The 17,992-nt window shown below is 42.5% G+C and overlaps 1 pseudogene; it reads right to left on the bottom strand.

Annotated features, from left to right (window-relative positions):
- Window positions 1-2,744: 2,744 nt before the first annotated feature.
- LOC108709034 overlaps window positions 2,745-17,992 on the bottom strand; it is a 39,098-nt pseudogene continuing 23,850 nt past the window's right edge.

The raw sequence follows: 17,992 nt of genomic DNA, 5'->3' as shown, positions 1-17,992 counted from the left end.
TTTATTATAAACTCGGATGCCAGTGCTAGACCCCAAAAAAGTGATGTAACTGTAAAGGAAGCAGACCCTACGATTGCGCGAGCGGGGGGGGGTAACAGGGGGTCGAGATGGTGGGGTCTACTTTCTCTATAGCCACTCTACTGCCAAAAAAGTGCAAATAGGCATGAATAGGTGACACGGGTGAGTGTGTGCATGTGGGGGGAAGGGTTCGGGTACAGGAAAGGTCTCTCTACATGTTGGGGCCCGGGCCCCTCTGAGGATTTTTTTGCAGGTGGGCCCAGTACCCTCTGGTTATGTTACTGCACTTAGAAGTTCAAATGTATTTTCTGGGTCTGGCTGCACTTCTCTGTCTAGAATCAGGTCCTAAATCAGGCACTAGACACAGAATACAACTCCAGCAGGCATAAGGAAGCCCTGTCCTAAGGAGGCACGTGAAGTCCAGGCAGTAAGTACAACCTGCACCCGTCAGTGCTCATTTAATTAAATACATTACAATGCCACAATAACAATCCATAGCTCAATATATGTAATGGCAATTTTCTCGAGTTTTATTTCCCCTTTAATCATTTTAGACTTTGTTACACTCAAGGGGTCATTTAATATGCCACATTAGTGTTCATTTAAAAAATACTGAGCATTGAGGTTTGGCTGCACTCTTTCAATGAATTGGAAATCGGGAGTGGGTGCAAAAGTGCAAGGCAGGGAGCAAATGTGCAACAAATATGAGTTTGCTCCTGTTTTTTGCACTTAGCACCCTATCCTGTATTTAGTAAAAGACGTGTTTGTTCATGAACATTATGGGAATTATATAGTGTGGTGGGCCATGAAAATGGAGGTAACATTGCTGCAGGAATTGGCTGCAACAGTTGCAACCGGCTTCCAGCATCCTCAGGAAGTTCAGTGCTGGCTTAGGACCCAGAGAGGTGAAATAAAGCTGTAAATTTAGGTTTGACATGGATCCACTTCAGTGACTCTCTAGAATAAATACAATACCCCTAACCTCCCAGACTGTGTGTAGCCCAGATAGCATATAATATCAGGAAAATCCCATTGTCACAAAATGTGTTTTGTTAATCTGGGAATCCACCCCCCCCCCCCAGACCAGTCAACTCGCCTGCACATAATGGGAAGCACAGATGTCAGGGGATGGGAGACATATTTGCAGTAACATAGTAAGTATGATCTGTTCTTCAGGTGTTTGTATTTTATCCTTTGTTACTGTGACTGAATAGTTTAAATCCTTTCCGGACAGGTCTGTCCCAGGAGGTGCCATTAGTAGACTGTGCTCATAGCCGCCCTACACACAAATGTACAACTGTAAGCGCTTCAGAATCAGCTCCCGTCCCAATGGAATGAGCTCTCATCCCCCCCCAGAATAAGCTGCCATGCCCTGGTCACTTCATTATATCCCTTATACAGGGTTCCCCAACAATGTTCCCTCTTATTCCTTCTTGGCTAAGTGCTTCAAAAAAACTTGTGTGCACTGATTTTAATAACTATGTTTTTTGATGCAAAAATTTTGTGTTTTAACACAAAATTTGGTGTGACACCACAATTTGTTGTGAGCACTAGCTTCAAAATTTGTATGCGCACACACAAGCACACACCTTAGAGGGAACATTGGTCCCCAACCTTTTTTCTACCCATGAGCCACATTCAAATATAAGAAGAGTTGTGGAGCAACACAAGTATGAAAATAGTTTCCGGGGTGCCAAACGAGGGCTGTATTTGGTAGCCTCTATGTGGACTGGAAAATTCAAATGGGAAGAGACCCTTTACTAGTAAAGCAGTAGCCCAGGTATTTATGAAGTTAAAAAGACTTTATTAGGACATGCACTAGCCTAACACGTTTTGTGCCTGAATGGGCACTTACTCATAGGCTGTTGGTCTCCACTCAATACAATCCTTTTAAAGGGGGGGGGTCAACTAATACAGTTTACATATATTGCATCACACAGAGCCTTATCCAATCAGCAAAGTCACAGACCAATAGAAATATATTACATCACACATAACCCTATCCAATGAGAAAAGGGCACATTACACAGGATTTGGACCAATAGAAAAAAGTGGGTAGGTTAAGCACAGCCAATGTAAGTGTTTGATAGTAAAAGTACACAGTGTAAATATTATTTCCATATACTGTGAGTGTATCTAAGCTCCGTCCTATAGGGCTGGGTATGTCTTATGTGTACAAAGCAGTATAAAGATAAGACATAGACATTGGATGGATGAGTAGGACGTAAATACAAAGTGTTGGTGAGTGAATAATTATTTGACGAAAATAATTAAAGGTATAAATTAAACTAAAAATATTAAAGTTTAAAAAACTATAAAAGTTAAAAAACAATTGGTAGCAGGGTAATATTCATTTGTCTTAGGTCTCAAGGTCTATGTAGACTGGCAGCCTACAGGAGGCTCTCTTTGAGCTGGTTTAAATGAAACCAAAACTTGCCTCCAAGCCTGGGATTCAAAAATAAGCATCTGCTTTGAGGCCACTGGGAGCAACTTCCATGGGCCTGAAGAGCAACATGTTACTCAAGAGCTATTGGTTGGAAATCACTGCCCTTACTGGTTGTTTATACCTTCTCCCCGGCTCATAGAGTCCCTAGTGTAGGCTGAGGCTCCAGACTATGTTCTCACTCAATTAAGTCATGTGCCAGTGAGAAGATCTGCTGGGTTACTTCCTGACCTTGACTGTTTTGGGGCACCACAGGTCAATTATTTAGACACTATAAGAACTATTAAAGCGTGATCTTTCCAAGGCTGTAGATTGGCAAAGATTTTGGTCCTGCAGGTGGCATCTAGGACACAGTACATGCCAGGGACGTGAGCTCTGAGGTTAAGGAGAAGGAACAGAAAAACAGTCCAATCTGTCAAATCCTAGATTTGTGGATTATTGTGAGCTGAAAGCAAACTCGTTGCTTTCAAAAGAACAGAACTTCTGCCCACACTGTGCCCAAATAAACTGCCTGTGACTGAAGGTCTTGTAAATTCCTTCCCATGTTGCCCCATAATAATCAGGGAGACCTGTAGAACATCCAGCTATTACGGTTGCATTCAGTCTATAAGCCTAGGGTATTGTGGGTGCAATTGTAACTTTATCATAAACATACAGATCAGCAGATGTACCTTATTTCTGGGTGAAGTCTTCCGCTTACCTTGAATATCATCATTGAAGGTACAGTACTTGCTACGATACTTGTTCAGCAGACGGAATGCATTGGAATTGGCAAAGTCCTCAAACTGGATCCGGCTGTTCATCCCATAACTGGAAACAGTTATAACCAGAGATTCATTAGCCGAGTATAATACAAAGCCTGTAATTCTACTGATTACAAAGAACACAATGCAAAGGGAGAGAGGAGGGGGAAGCAGGTATAACCAGGGCAATAAGACATTATTGTACCATGGGGGAAATGATACAAGTGAAATTATTAAGAAAGGGTTTTGGGCCTCAGGTAGCTCTAAATAGAGCCCCATATGTTTATTTAGCAGAATGAATTAGCTCTGTACCCATCTCCCTTTAGTTAAATTAGGCACAAACACTTTTATCCAAATTACCAGCTATGAAGGGATATAGGATTATTTGCTAAAGTGAAAATCACAAATCCAAGGAAATGATTTTTCAGTTGAATTGAGGCCTCGCTATGCGCTCATTTAATAAGCCGGTCCCTGAAGCAATCTGCAAATCCACACAGTGATGAAATCAGACACATATCGGCAGCCAGAGAAACCAGGGGATTAATGGATTGAAAGCAAGGAAATGAAATATATATTTTCCCTTGAGTTGCTACAATGGAAAATGCAAAGGCAAGTGTGTTTATACCTAGCGTCACTGCTCATTTAATGCAGGAGGATTCACATTTGGGCCACAAAGACAAGACCCACGTTCATTCCAATCCCTATTCGTAATCTAAAAAGCTGGACGATTGTAGAGCACCAACTTGTAGCATCAGTAGCTGGCACTGAACAGTTTGGGATAGTGCACCCTCCCTATAGTCCCACCACTTTGCTTTTGTCTGGCACACCCTGGATTTTGTATTGGCAAATTGTGTGCAATTTGGGTTTGAGTATTGTTGATGTCATTGTGGGTGCAAATTACGCCATAAACCACTTATTAGTGTGCAGCATAGAAGGTGAGGGCCACAAAAGGAGCCCCGTATGTAACAGCTCTTTAAGGCAAGTATCAAGCAAGGGCTTCATTACATCTATGTGCCTCTACTTTTCACCTTGCACCCTATGCAGTAAAGGGTGTGCAATTATGTTCACAGGTGCAATGTGCATCACACGCAAAGCTGAGAATCCATGGACACTATTCATAAAAGTCAACGTAACCATACACGCTCCTTTAAACTTGCACCAAGAGCCCACCCATCATGAACCAGTGAATTGCACTCAAATATGCTTATGGGGGTATTATTATCGCTGCTTCATCAAATATATATGTCAGTTCAAGCGCTAGCCCAGCTTCACATTATTCCTTGTACAAATCCCTTCCTACTCTTTAAAATGAAATCTCCTTTCTTCTAATTTGAAGGGTATTAAAGAATAGAAAATCTGCTGTAACGGTGGGTGGCCATGTCCCAATATAACAAGCGTCTTAAGGAGGATTACATGAAAATAGATGAGAGTCTTTGCACTAAGCAAGGTACTTAACTTCAGTTATAGGCACTGGGCGAGTTCTTTAAAGGAGAAGGAAACCCCCAGGGTGCAAAAACCCTCCACCCTCCCCTGTGTTGCTCGCCCTCCATCCTCCCCCCTGGCCTACCTGTCCCGCTGGGCAAATGCCCCTAACTTGTTACTTACCCCTCTGCGCAGGTCCTGTCCACGGAGTTCACAGACACCATCTTCTTCCACGCGATCTTCTTCCTGCTTTGACCGGCGTTTTTGGCGCATGCGCAGTAGAAGCATTTTGCCGGTATGAATCTACTGCGCATGCACCAAAAGTCATGAAGTTTTCCGATTTCACTTCGTGACTTTTGGCGCATGCACAGTAGATCCGTACCGGCGAAATGCTCCTACTGCGTATGCGCCAAAAACGCCGGGAAGAAGATCGCGTGGAAGTAGATGGCGTCTGTGAACTCTGTGGACTGGACCTGCGCAGAGCGGTAAGTAACAAGTTAGGGGCATTTGCCCAGCGGGACAGGTAGGCCAGGGGGGAGGAGAGAGGGGAAGCATCACAGGGGAGGGGGGAGGGTTTTTGCGCCCAGGGGGTTTCCTTCTCCTTTAAGAGGAACTAAAGTCTAAAATAGAATAAGGCTAGAAATGCTGTATTTTGTATACTAGACCTAAACTTGAACTTACTGCGCCAGAAGTCTAATTAAACAAATGATTTATGTTTTCAAAGTTGGCCGGAGGGGGTCACCATCTTGTAACTTTGTTAAACATCTTTGCAAGACCAAACATGCTCAGTGTGGTCTGGGCTTCAGTTGGGAGGTTAAGCTTAGCAATCGTCATAAATTATCAAGACAGCACAAGTCAAATAATATCTGTCATCGAAGCTGATACAGCAAGACATAAAAATATCAGAATATACACATTGCACTGGGCCTGTGGATACAAATCTCTACACGGTCCCCTGCTGCTCTACAGGGAAACAAACAAAGCTGCTCGAGTTCTGGGAAGTAAAGTGGGGGGGAGGGCTCCCCCTGCTGTTTGAAAGTATGATTGTTTCCCTGCAGAGAATTTAGGGACTGTCCTATCCACAGCAGTCAGAGCAAGTAAAACAAAGGGGGAATTTCACTTCATACAGTCAGGTTTATTTTAAAAAACGTTAGACATTTTTTAATTAAAGTTTATTGGAGATAGATTTCTTTTTCCTCATAGAAAGTAAAAATGTGATTTTATTTGTTTGCCTTTACATACACTTTAAAAGAGAATTCACCAACTGAGATGTTTCAGATCCAAAGCTTGAACATCAAAAGTTCCTTCCTTTACTCACAACTCTGCTTCAATGCAACATTCCCAAGCTATCCCTTAACAAAAACAAAGCTTTGTTATGCAAAGTAAAATACGAGCCTGGAACCGGATGACTTTATGTAGAACGTTCAGTATAAGGAAGAAGGCATCATGGAGTTTGGTGCATATCAGAATTTATTTTTCCAAAAGTCCATTTCTTGCAGAAATTAATGTATAAAAAAAGCTGAAATTGGCACTGGAAGAAGGATAAATGACTTCAAAGTTGAAAAAAAAAATTTGGCATCTTTGATAAATTATTCAGATATTGGGAAAGTTCAGAGCAGTTTCATGTCATTTATTTTAAAAGTTTCATTTGGATCCCCAACCAGCCAGAGTCCCAAACCAGAGACACATCTCTGTATCTCTGATAAAAATCAGCACAGTTTTGGAGAGAGATTGAAGAATATTTGGGATTTTTTTTGTAATTATTGAATATAATGACTGCTTTAATGTGGTTTTTATTTCTGCTCTGAAAGTAAATCTTTTCCAAGATAATAATTGTGAGGTCACTGAACTGTTTTTTTTAGCATTTTAGAATACATTTCCATCAACATTTTGCCATGGGGCCACACATGGGCCAACCATAAAATAATTTGACCTTTCAGCCCACTGAATCTGAGGGAAATGGAGGTAAAGCTCCTTCTGTTCCTAATCTACTGATGCTCCGTGATCCCAACATGAAGAACCATTGAAAAGGTATATATTCAGCATGGACTGGACAATTGTGATCTGACGGCCCAGAGTCAAAATTTCTGGTCTACCCCCATGGTGCTATATATATCCATATAACTAGTCAGTATGGTCAAAACTGGCCCAACCTTTCAACCTCATCTAGAAATGCACGGTCAGCTTCATGGACATAAATATTCCGGGGCAGGGAGTGAAAATTAATGACTGTCTCTGTAAATTAAAGACAGTAGGTAACTACATATTTGGAATATTGTGCAATATTAAAGCACAATTTCCCTGAATCTCAGTCTTGCAAAGGCCAGGTGGTATCTAAAAAGTGTATGTGCACCTACCTGCAAGGTCTCTTTTTTTTTTTCGACAGAACTATCATTTCTGTTATTTCTCTTTTCAACATGGGATATGAGATTTTACATTTCTTTGTCAAATGACCTTACATAGCTAAAATTCATTGTTTGTGCTTTTTCGTGAATGTGTATTACTATCTTCTATTCATCTAACTTGCATCTAATGGTACCCCAGCAATCATACACAAGATGTCAGATTGGAAAGGATACAAAATTATTAGGCTGTGAGCCACTTGAGTGGTCAAAGTTGCCAAAGATCCACTTTTTTCGAGATCTTACCAAATGGAGAGACCACACACATACAAGATTATAATTACCCTACTTTATGCAGAAAATAGAATTAGAATGCACCTCCAATTTAATTTAATTCTGTCTTTTAGGTTGGACCCCAGAGGAGGAGAGGACTTGTTCCCAAAACTGCTATGCTACTGTAGCTTGCAGTGGTCAGCAGTTTAAGGAACCCTTTGCACTTTTTGTCAAAGATATACAGTCAGTCCAAAAGTACCTAGTACTGCAGCCCCCACTGTTACACCCTGCTTGTATAGCAATGTTGCTTTGGACAGTGTGCCTGCAATTGCAACTATATTTTATCTTCTGCTGCCTCCATAAGTTTCATCCTTGAACAGTTCTGGTTCCTGTAGCCAAAGTAAAACATCACAGCAACAGTCCATTAAATCCCATAGTTCCTTCCATGCCAAGAACCAGTCAAATGCAATGTAAACTGTGATTTAGCGATAGAGAGGAAATAATACTGCTGGCCAGTAACCCATTGGCTGGTCTTATCAAGAGGGGAAGCAAGGATTGGGCCCCAGATAACTGGGCTTCAAGCTAACTCACAGTTTACTGGCTTGCAAGGTTGTGTGTCTCTCTCTGCTCATTATCATGTTTTGGATGGATAAACTCTGTACTCCTTAGGGTCTCCTTACTGAAATCTTTCTGCTGAGATTGCGGCCGGAACTGAGTGAAGCCAACTTCTGGCACCTACAGAGATCCGACACACTGTGACCATTCACTTCTGGAAGTCTCAATGTGTGGTTGGGGGGGGGGTATCTGCATGCTATAAGAGAATGTTTCCAAAAACACAAGATAAAGGAAGAAGAATAAAACATATTTATATAAACTTTTGGATACGACTTTCTTGAAAACCATTTCTGTAGGCATAGGACAAATCCCAGAACTGAGATCCAATTAACCAGCAGAGATGAAGCAATGCTGCCAATCCCCATTACACGGCAAGAGTTTTTCATTTCACACATCCCCAGTCTGGCACGGATACAATAGTTGGACACTGCACAGATATAGAGGGAGTATATGTACATTAGGGGAAGGCTTAGCTTGCAGAATCAGCCAAAATATTTTAATACAGCAGAAAAAAAAACCTCTTATAAAGGGAGGGTGATTGGTAGAGAATTTTTCATAAGCTCCTGCGGCCAAACTATGCAGAGAACATCAGATACGAGAAAGTGAAACCTCTCGTGCACCTTTTTGATGGTTGGTTTGATGGTTGACTGCCCCAAATCATTATAGGAGGCATACAAAGATGGTTTAGTAGGAGAACACATCCAACAGAACCACGGTCGAACTGGCCCTGCGGGACACCTGGAAAAAACCCGGTGGGCCCCAGCCCTCATGACCCCTGCTATGGTTGCCACCTTTTTGATCTGCCCCTACCGGCTAGTGATGTAGAGGGTGGGGGCAGGAGTGTGTCATTCCGGGGGTGGGGTTTTGATGTTCCAGGGGCGGGATTATGATGTTTCGGGCAGCGTCACTGAGTTTTGCTAGGCAGGACTGCAGCCTTGGATTAGGTGAGTAGGGGAGAGGGGCAGATCTGAGGCAGGCCAGGGGCAGAACAATAGGGATTACAAATTTACTGGCTAATACATTGATGGTAAATTTGCAATGCCGGCCCCGGCCTTGGCTGGTATTTTAAAAGATAAGATGGTGAAATACCGGTCAGGTGGCCACCTCCCCATAGCTGCTGGCACCCACAAAAAAACAGCGCATGGGCATGGGGGGCTCTGGAGGTTTGTAGCCCGGTGGGCCCCCAATGTCCAGTCTGATCTGAACCAACAAATGAAAACAGAGCCCCAGAATGAGTCCAGTAAAGGCAGCAGGAAACCAGTAACTGGTGGAGAGATGCTCCTGCTTGTAGGTACCTCCAATGTACAAAGACACCTGTCAAATTGGCTGGAAGCCCTGTGGACCATAGAGCCTGCTGTGAACTTGCCCATAGGTGCTATTACATTGGAAAAGAATCATAATGAACTTCAAAGAAGGTCACAAAATACTCTGCATTACCATGTTTTTATAGACCTCTCGCCAAAAATCAATGTAGGACATAATTCCCCGATTATCGTCTTTGGCTGCCATAAGAATTCTATTGTGAGGTTAAGAAGAAAAAGTGGGGACTGAAGCCAGAGTGAAGGGGTCCTCTGGCAATGTCAAGCTTTCAGCATCCCTCTGATGGCTGCAGGTTATATAAAATATAATAAATGATGATGATGATAGTTTCTGTTTTTCACCCAAAGGAACCAACTGATGGGTACCCAATAAATGTCCTTTGGGCTCTACCAAAAAACTTTTGCCAGACAGATATTTTCCATGAAATGTGATATTTGTTCCCCTGCACCCAAAAATGAACTGCGGTTGCTATGGCAACAGAGGTTACTGTAACGGGACAACTGATGTTTATTAAGGCTACAGTTAAACTCTCTCTGTAATTATCTCACTGTAACATAATTACACGTGAATTTTCTATAAACACAAGGTTCCTGTGTCCGGCTATAGAACAGGGAGTATTTTTGGCCTGCGGCATTAACAAATGGTATCGAGTATTTCCCTGGGGACAAGCTCAATAAGACGAGGATGCAGCTGTTTATGGCCAGATGACTTGGATGTCAGTTCAGGCTTTTTATTTTAATATTTTGTTGAACTCCCTAAGCAATGGAGGTGACGTAGCACATGTCTGTACTGTGCATCAGATGTTTGCAATCTGACTTAACCTAATTGGTAACAGGATTAAAAGGAAAAAACGGGGAGGGGGGGAGAAAAGAAATAATTCTGTGCAAGGCTGGGAAATCCCTGGAAGCCAGAAATAACAGTGAGCGATTCCCATACCCCGTGCTGCATTCCTTCCCTCCATTTGTCATACTTAGAATAATCAGGAGTTTGAGGCTCCCAACAACTATAACAATAGGATTTAAGAAATGATAGAAATGCTTTGCCTCCAGCCACAAAACTAGTTCAAGTGGTAACATGCCAACTACTCAACAGTGAACTCCTGCGAGAGCCGGGCCAACACAGAAGAGTGTCCAGGGCAAGCCCCCAGCATGGCACCCATGATCAGAAACCTTCAACTAAGCCTCTTTCTCAACTCGGCCGCCTGCTCGACAACTTTTCTTCCACTGTGGCAGCCCCCCAATCTGAAAGTGAGAGAGATAGAGGCAACAGAGGCAATTGCTTAGGTAGCGTCACCACTTTATAACCCTAGGCACATGCCTCTTCTGACTAGCCTTAGTTCCGGCCTTGATTCATGACACTTAAAGGAACAGTTCAGTGTAAAAATAAAAACTGGGTAAATAGATGATTTACCAGGCAGTAACCAATCAGTGACTTGGGGGGGGGGGGCACATGGGTCATATCTGTTGCTTTTGAATCTGAGCTGAATTCTGAGGATCAATTACAAACTCACTGAACAGTTATGTCCCATGTGGGCCCCCCTTATAGTCACTGACTAACTCAGAGTTAGAGAGCTGAAAAGCAGGAAGTAGTGTTCTGGCTATTATGTTATACATCCACTCACTCCAGCCTTTATACATTACATTTTTGGCTAACTAACTATATTAGAATTTTTTTTAATTTTGCACAGCCTATCTATTCACCCAGTTTTTCTGTTCCCTTAAAGCAGAAGGAAATGTCCAAGTGATGGGGGTGTCAAATGTTAGGGCACCCTCTAAGGATTGCAATCACTTACCATACAACCTGGGCTCCTGTTAGAAGAAAACTGCACCAGCCCAGGGTACTTGGGAGCGTATGAACCTCCCTCCTTTCTTCGCATGGGTGCGCAGGTGCAGTAGAGTTAAAAGTCTTTTTCGTTCCACTGTGCATGCATTGGCCACAGGATTTTGAAGACGGAATAAGGGAGGAAGAGGATCACTTTCTTGGAATTACCCTTAACCCGTGCCGTTTTCAGAACACCAACCAGGGGTATCAGGTACGTGACTGCAATCCTTGGGGGGGGGGGGGAACATTTGGCATCAATTGGACTTTCCTGTCCTTTAAAACATAACCTTTATACACATATTAAAATGTATATGTTGAAAAATCATCTCCACCATCTCACAGCCTTAGAATGGTGCCTTAGTGCCCTTAGAAACAAATTATAATGTGAATTGTTAAAGAGTGTGGCTCAGTTACACGCCTGTTTCACTTCCATAGTCATTATCACCCCAATCACCACCCCACCAGTCAATTCTACCTATCCAAGTTGGGACTGGTGGTAACTATCCAAACCCATAGTCCACATATGATCCCGGCAACTGATAAACTGAAATAGAGACGTATGTATCGTAGCAGTGTGACACCATGGCAATTACTCATCTATGTGCATGGAAACAAGATGATTGCCTTTAAGGCCATTTTCTTTATTATGGGGATGGAAAAAGCTGGCAATAAAGACAAACAAAGCATCATTACATGGGGAGAAGCTATTACATCCAAAGGTCAGGCAATTTTTTCAAAAGCAGATCATTACATGTAATTTGCACTAGTCTCAGTAATGCATCTGGTACCTGCTATTTTCAGGGAGGAAAATATGGAAAGGGCAATTTCACTAGTTCCAAGAGCAGACGAGCCAAACGTCCAAAGCTTGAGAACACTCTGCTCGCAAAATGTAATTGAGGGCCCCTCTTCATGGTGTAATCTACAGTAAATGAGTGACCTGGAACCGCTATATAACTGCAATAATGTAATATTAATTTGTTACTTCTTGAACAAATAGAACGTCATGATTGTAGGATGCACATTTTACAATTATGATAAATATAGCTTGCCTGTCTAGTTCTGAAGGTTTGCCTTTCCTCTCTCAGGTTTTAATATCTAGAATTAACTACTGATAACAAAACTCTGGTATATTATGGACGTGTTTGCTTTTACAGAATGGACAATGCCTTGTTCCTGTAGCAGAGATTACACACAATAAGGGCAGAGAAAACACGGTCAGATTCGGGGAGATTAGATCTAACCGCGTGTCTCTGCCCTAAGAGATCCGGCCTACACTGGGGGCTGCCTTGTGTTTCTATGTATGTTTAACTTCATTTATAAAGCGATATTAGAATACGCGGCACTGTACAATATTAGAATGTATAAAAGTACACAATGGGATGACAAGTTAAGGTGGCCATACACTATTAGATCCATTTATTTGGCGAGGTCGCTAAACGAGTGGATCTTAACCCAATATGCCCACTAACGGCTGGGCAATATCCAAATGTTCAGCCCTGGGGCTGAACAATTTCATTACAATGCTGAGAATGGGTGCAGATGGGTCGCAGGACCGGATCAACTAGCTGGTGCGGTCCTGGATCGCAGAAAAAAAACAAACTTGACCAATCGATATCTGGTCGATTTTTGGCCTGATATAGATCGGGAGGACCAGTCGGGAGCCCCCACACATGGGCAGATAAGCTGGTCTAAAGGACCGATATCGGAAGCTTTAATTTGCCCGTGTATGGCCAACTAAACATAGAGATTTAAGGATACCAAAGACCAGGGGTGCCCAAAAGGTAGATCGGGATCTACCAGTAGACATTTAGCTGGTGATTAGTGAAATTCGCAAAACCGCAAAAAAATTGCGAAACAGCACCGGTGTCCGTTTTTTTTGACGCCGGCGTCCGTTTTTTTCGGCGCGGCAAAATTTTTTTTTGACGCCAGCGAATTTTTGCCCGCGAATTTTTGCCCGCGAATTTTCGCAGGCATTTCGCGAATTTATACGCTGCCAGCGAATCGCGCAAATTCGCCGCGAATTCGCGCCTGGCGAATAAATTGGCCCATCACTACTGGTGATCAGTGGATCTCAAGACACTGTCAACAAACAGTTTGTCTATATCACCCTCCTGTTTCATGCTTTTCATTCAGACATTTATTATGTTAAGGTCACTTAAAAAATAGTTGTTTGTTAAATATATCAATATACTGTACATTTTCCCATTAATCAGTATTTAAGTAATTTTTCCATGGAATATAATGCTAACAATGCTTTTATGGATGTTGATCATAATTGGGACAACATCACTAAAAGTAGACCTCACATTAGTAAATTATGGTCACTCCTGCCATAGACGTTTTCTCTACCTAACGACCAATGTTAGTGCGATGCAACGAATCCGTCAAATTATCGGGATTTTTCATCCAACGATTTTTCATCCGACATCGGTCAGAAAATCGATTGGGCAGGTTTAAAAATGTCATCATTCACAGTGAAATGTATCCATTGTCCAATTGTTTGCAGGGCCAAGCAGGCAGCTAGCCACAGTTTTCCTGGCTTCAACCAGACGATATCTCTTGAAATGGTCTTTTTAGTGATGGAAAAATCTTTCATTTAAATGATTGTTTGAGGATAAGCTTGGTCTTACGGTAACGAAAAGATCTTTTAAAAATCATAATGTCTATGGCCACCTTAAATGCCTTATGTCCCATAGAGCTTACCATCTAAGTGGGTGGATGACATGCAGACAAATATTGGGGGGGGGGCAAAAGTGCACCATCTTAAGGCATTGTCCAGGACCAGACTAATGTTCTAGTGCTCCAAAAGGTCGAATCTGAGTTTTTTCTTCAAGATATTTAGAGAGTGCTCCATTAGGAGGAGTTCAGCGGTGGAATTCCAGAGGTAAGGAGCAGGTTTTTAAGACAAGAGATGGGTGTGTCACACATACAGTGAGGTCCCACCTGTAGGTTTAGTAGGATAAGTTGAAGAATGTAGAACAAGACAATGACAGTATCTATCTAAACAGTATATATACAAGGGAGGGCCTAAACAACAACACTTGCCTGGAAGGCATGCAGAATGGCAATGTTTATTGTGACCATCTTGGTGCTACTGTCCCCATTTTGTCCTGCTGTCACCTTCCCACCCAACTATACCAACTATGCCTTTACCCTTCCTATGTACAACTGCTGTGGGAGGCCAATGTAAAGGGGCTTTTGCTCCAATTTGCAGCCCACTAAGCATAGGACTAAACTGAACACACACTTTTCCCCTTTCACTGGTCAATGTTATTTGATATTCAGAGAGGCTTTAAGCACCTGACAAACAGAATTAAAATTCAGTAAAGATTAAAGGGAGCAGGAATCCCAAGAATACAACCTGCTTCTCTCCCCACACACTAGAGAAGGACGATGTGCACTTAGGTGAGTTCAAAGGAAAACTTCAAGTCATATCATATCATGGGCTGCAGTTCATATTACTGATTATATAACTGATTTGTTTTGTGAAGGGAGATTTCATGAAACAGTAGTACTGTAGAACACTTTACTGCCATCCATAAAATAAAAGATGGCCAGCTATGGGAACTGAGTGTCAATTCTGAAGAAGATAACTGGGACTACATAGAAATGACCCATGATGGATTTTATTTTCTGAAATGACTTGAAGGACAACTAAAGCTTAACTAAAGAAGTAACTAGAAATATTGTACATGATGTTTTGTGCTTCTGTACCAGCCCAAGGCAACCACAGCCCTTTAGCAGTAAAGATCTGTTTCTCCAAAGATGCCCCAGTAGCCTTCAATTGAAAAATCCACGCGTGAATGAGAAATTTTTCTTCATCTTATCGTACAAACAACATTGAATTTTTTGAAATTTGAAAACCATGCAGAGTCCATAAATCACATTCACATTTCAGCTTTGTATATAGAATATCTATGCTCGAATGGAAGTCATACCTCATTGTCTGTTCCCACATCAAGGAGTACGGGAAGACAGTGCTGTGGGTGGACGCTGCCGCAAGCTGTGTATAGCGCAAGCTTTCCTGCGGGGATTCCCATGCCGTAGCTTCCTAGATCGCCAAGGCCGAGAATGCGCTCTCCATCTGTCACTACGATTGTGTCACGGTTGGCACCGTAAATCCAGAACCAATGCTAGGCACCCTGTTCTCTGCTCTTGCTTCCGCCTTTAACAGCCGCCTTTCACCTCGGGAGGAGCCCTCGGCTAATCGGATGCCGCCAGGTCTTATTAAGAGAAGTGCCAAGCGAAGGGTTCTAGATGAGCACGGTAAAGCAAAAGTCTTTTGAGCAGAAGGTCACAGTACAAGGCGAAGGCAGAAAGTGTAGTCAAATCAGGCCGGGTCGGGGCAGACAGAGTACAAGCGGAGTCAGACAGGCAAGGGTCAAACCAGGAGATCAATCAGAAGGGTTACGGATATAGAAGAGTCGGTTACCAGGCAGGGTCAGGATTTCAGAGATCAGAATCGTCAAAACAGGCAGGGGTCACGACAGGTATCAGATAACAGACAGAACCACAGATCAGAAGCACCAGGAACTCAAAAGAATGATCCTATAACGGGCAGTGGAAAAAATCCAAAATGTCCCTTTAAATACATTTCTTTCACGCCATTGCGCGCTGGCGTGATAGAGGCGTGCCGCACGTGTCATAGTTACCGGCGCATACTGAAGAGGAGCGGCGTGGCAGGCTTCCCCGCTGCAACGCTGGACCACCAGGGCAGTAAGTTATTACAGATTGCCTGTGGAGAACCAAAGAAAGAACAGAGCTCATGAGTGCCTGACGGTCCGGTGCATTTGAATGTATTTTCCATACAGGCATTGATCAATATCCTTATATCCAATACCTGAAATAGTGGGCTTCAAAAACATGCCCCACACAACATTAAACTGTATTACTAAACGAGTCATATAAGATACATATTGTATTATACTGTACATCCCTAACTGTTTTTCAAATAATAACTATTCAGTGTACCAGGGAGCTCTTCACTAGTTACCTTCCCAATGTTCTGTTGTTAGGCTGCAGGGGGGGGGGTTGTTATCACTCCAACTTGCAGTACAGCAGTAAAGAGTGACTGAAGTTTATCAGAGTCACATGACTGGGGGCACCTGGGAAACTGACAATATGTCTAACCCCATGTCAGATTTCAAAATTAAACATACAAAAATTCTATTTGCTCTTTTGAAAATTGGATTTCAGTGTATAAGTCTGCTGGAGCAACACTATGAACTGATTGATGCATTTTGAGAAAAAAAAATGTTTTCCCATGACAGTATCCCTTTAAGTTTGAATTTATTGCATTCCAGCAAGCAGCATTTGTTTTTACTTGCATCTGTTTTTTGTTGTGCACATGTTGTCTTGTTTCAATGCCTTTCTCCATTTGTTTCTGTTTGTAGCAATTGGTCTCCTCCAAGGGTGTTAACCTTGCAGCTATCGAGCTCTTGTGAAATACCACTACAAACACTAGCAAGCCACCAACATTTGAAATACATGCTAGCTGTCATATGAAACAAGGTGCCCCAGGCTTGTTAAAGGAAAGCCACCCACGATGCAGTCAACAAACTCCTCCTTTGTTACCAAAGGGTCAACCAGGTGAATTGCAACACAAGTGAAGAGGGTGTTTTGGCAAACAGGCAAATGAAATGGGATAGACAGTCCTCCTAGAATGTCCTGAATCTTCTTCCCAGCTACATCAGTCAAAGCTCAGTGCCATAGATAAAATCTGAAGGTCTATTGACCATAACTTGGCTGGCTTGGGGACCAAGGCAACAAACATAGAATGAAATAAAGACTGGACATCAAAAACATGATTTAAGAGTGAACCAATATGGTCTCCTTCTGGATTCCTGGTATTATCAATGGCCAATAGCTGGTCTAGAGTGAATAAATGGAAGAACCTTTATCTATGAGTTCACTCAACAAGGATACTGTAGGCATCTCCAAAACCATCTGGGGGGGTATGCCCCTTTACTAAGAGAATATAATAATAATAATAAACCTAGGGCTACTCACTAAAGCTATAATTCACTAAAACATAGGGATTCCCTTATTTTAATTTATAACTAATGTATGAGTGGCAGTGGTCGGACTGTGGAGGTATAAAGCAGCCAGATCCTTAGCCAGGTTCCCCAGGTAGAGTCCTGCAGCGGGTCAGGTATCCGTGGGTTACCCATAAAAAATGTGGGTACCCTGCAGGATGAGGGAAGGATTTTCAGTTGCGGGTCTGCATGTTGTGGGTCTCATCTGTATTTCTTATCTTATGTTATATTGTCTATATTTGACTCCTTTTAAAATTTTGCAAAGGTTTTGTCTGTCTTCGGCCACTTTTGATGATGTCACTTCCGGTTTGCAGCAACAGCACTTCCTGTTTAATGGTGGTCGGCGGGTTACGGATAAGGCAGTTGTGGACTGGGGTCAGGCAGCGGATCTAAGTGGGTAAATATGCAGGTTGTGGTTCGGGTCGTGGACTGCAGGTTCGGGTCTCAAAAATTGGTTCCGCTTCCGCAAATGACTCTACCTTCAGGTTAGTTGGACATGTAGCCTTTAATTTACCTCCATGATTCTTAGAAGCTTTGCATTCTGAGTGCCTGGTTTATATTTGGGTGCCTCTTACCAACTGATGCATTTAGTGTTGAAACTGCATAATATTGGTGCACCCAAACAGAATTCTTCAGAATTCCAGTGCGGTAATTAAAAAACCTTTAGGAGCTAAAATTCATTCTATAAATCACATTATTAGATACGGCATCGTTCCTTGCTTTTGATGGCTTGAAGTATAACGAATATGTAAGGAATTCTGACAAAAGCGATTGCTTTTCATGGAAGACTCACAGCAGAAAACCTTGGGGGAGATACAAATGCAGAATAAAGTGAAAAGTAATGATCTACAGAAACACAGATGTATCTCATTACTTTCCTCCCCCAACATGATCTGTCATTCTGCAAAACACAAGTCTGCTGCCAACAAGGCCCAGGGAGAGAAGCTTTGTGACGGGCAC

This window comes from Xenopus laevis, chromosome 2S, assembly GCF_017654675.1.
Source record: "Xenopus laevis strain J_2021 chromosome 2S, Xenopus_laevis_v10.1, whole genome shotgun sequence".
In the NCBI taxonomy this organism is placed as follows: Eukaryota; Metazoa; Chordata; class Amphibia; order Anura; family Pipidae; genus Xenopus; species Xenopus laevis.
The sequence above is the reverse complement of the archived record's forward strand: the minus strand, read 5'-3'. Positions and strand labels throughout refer to the sequence as shown.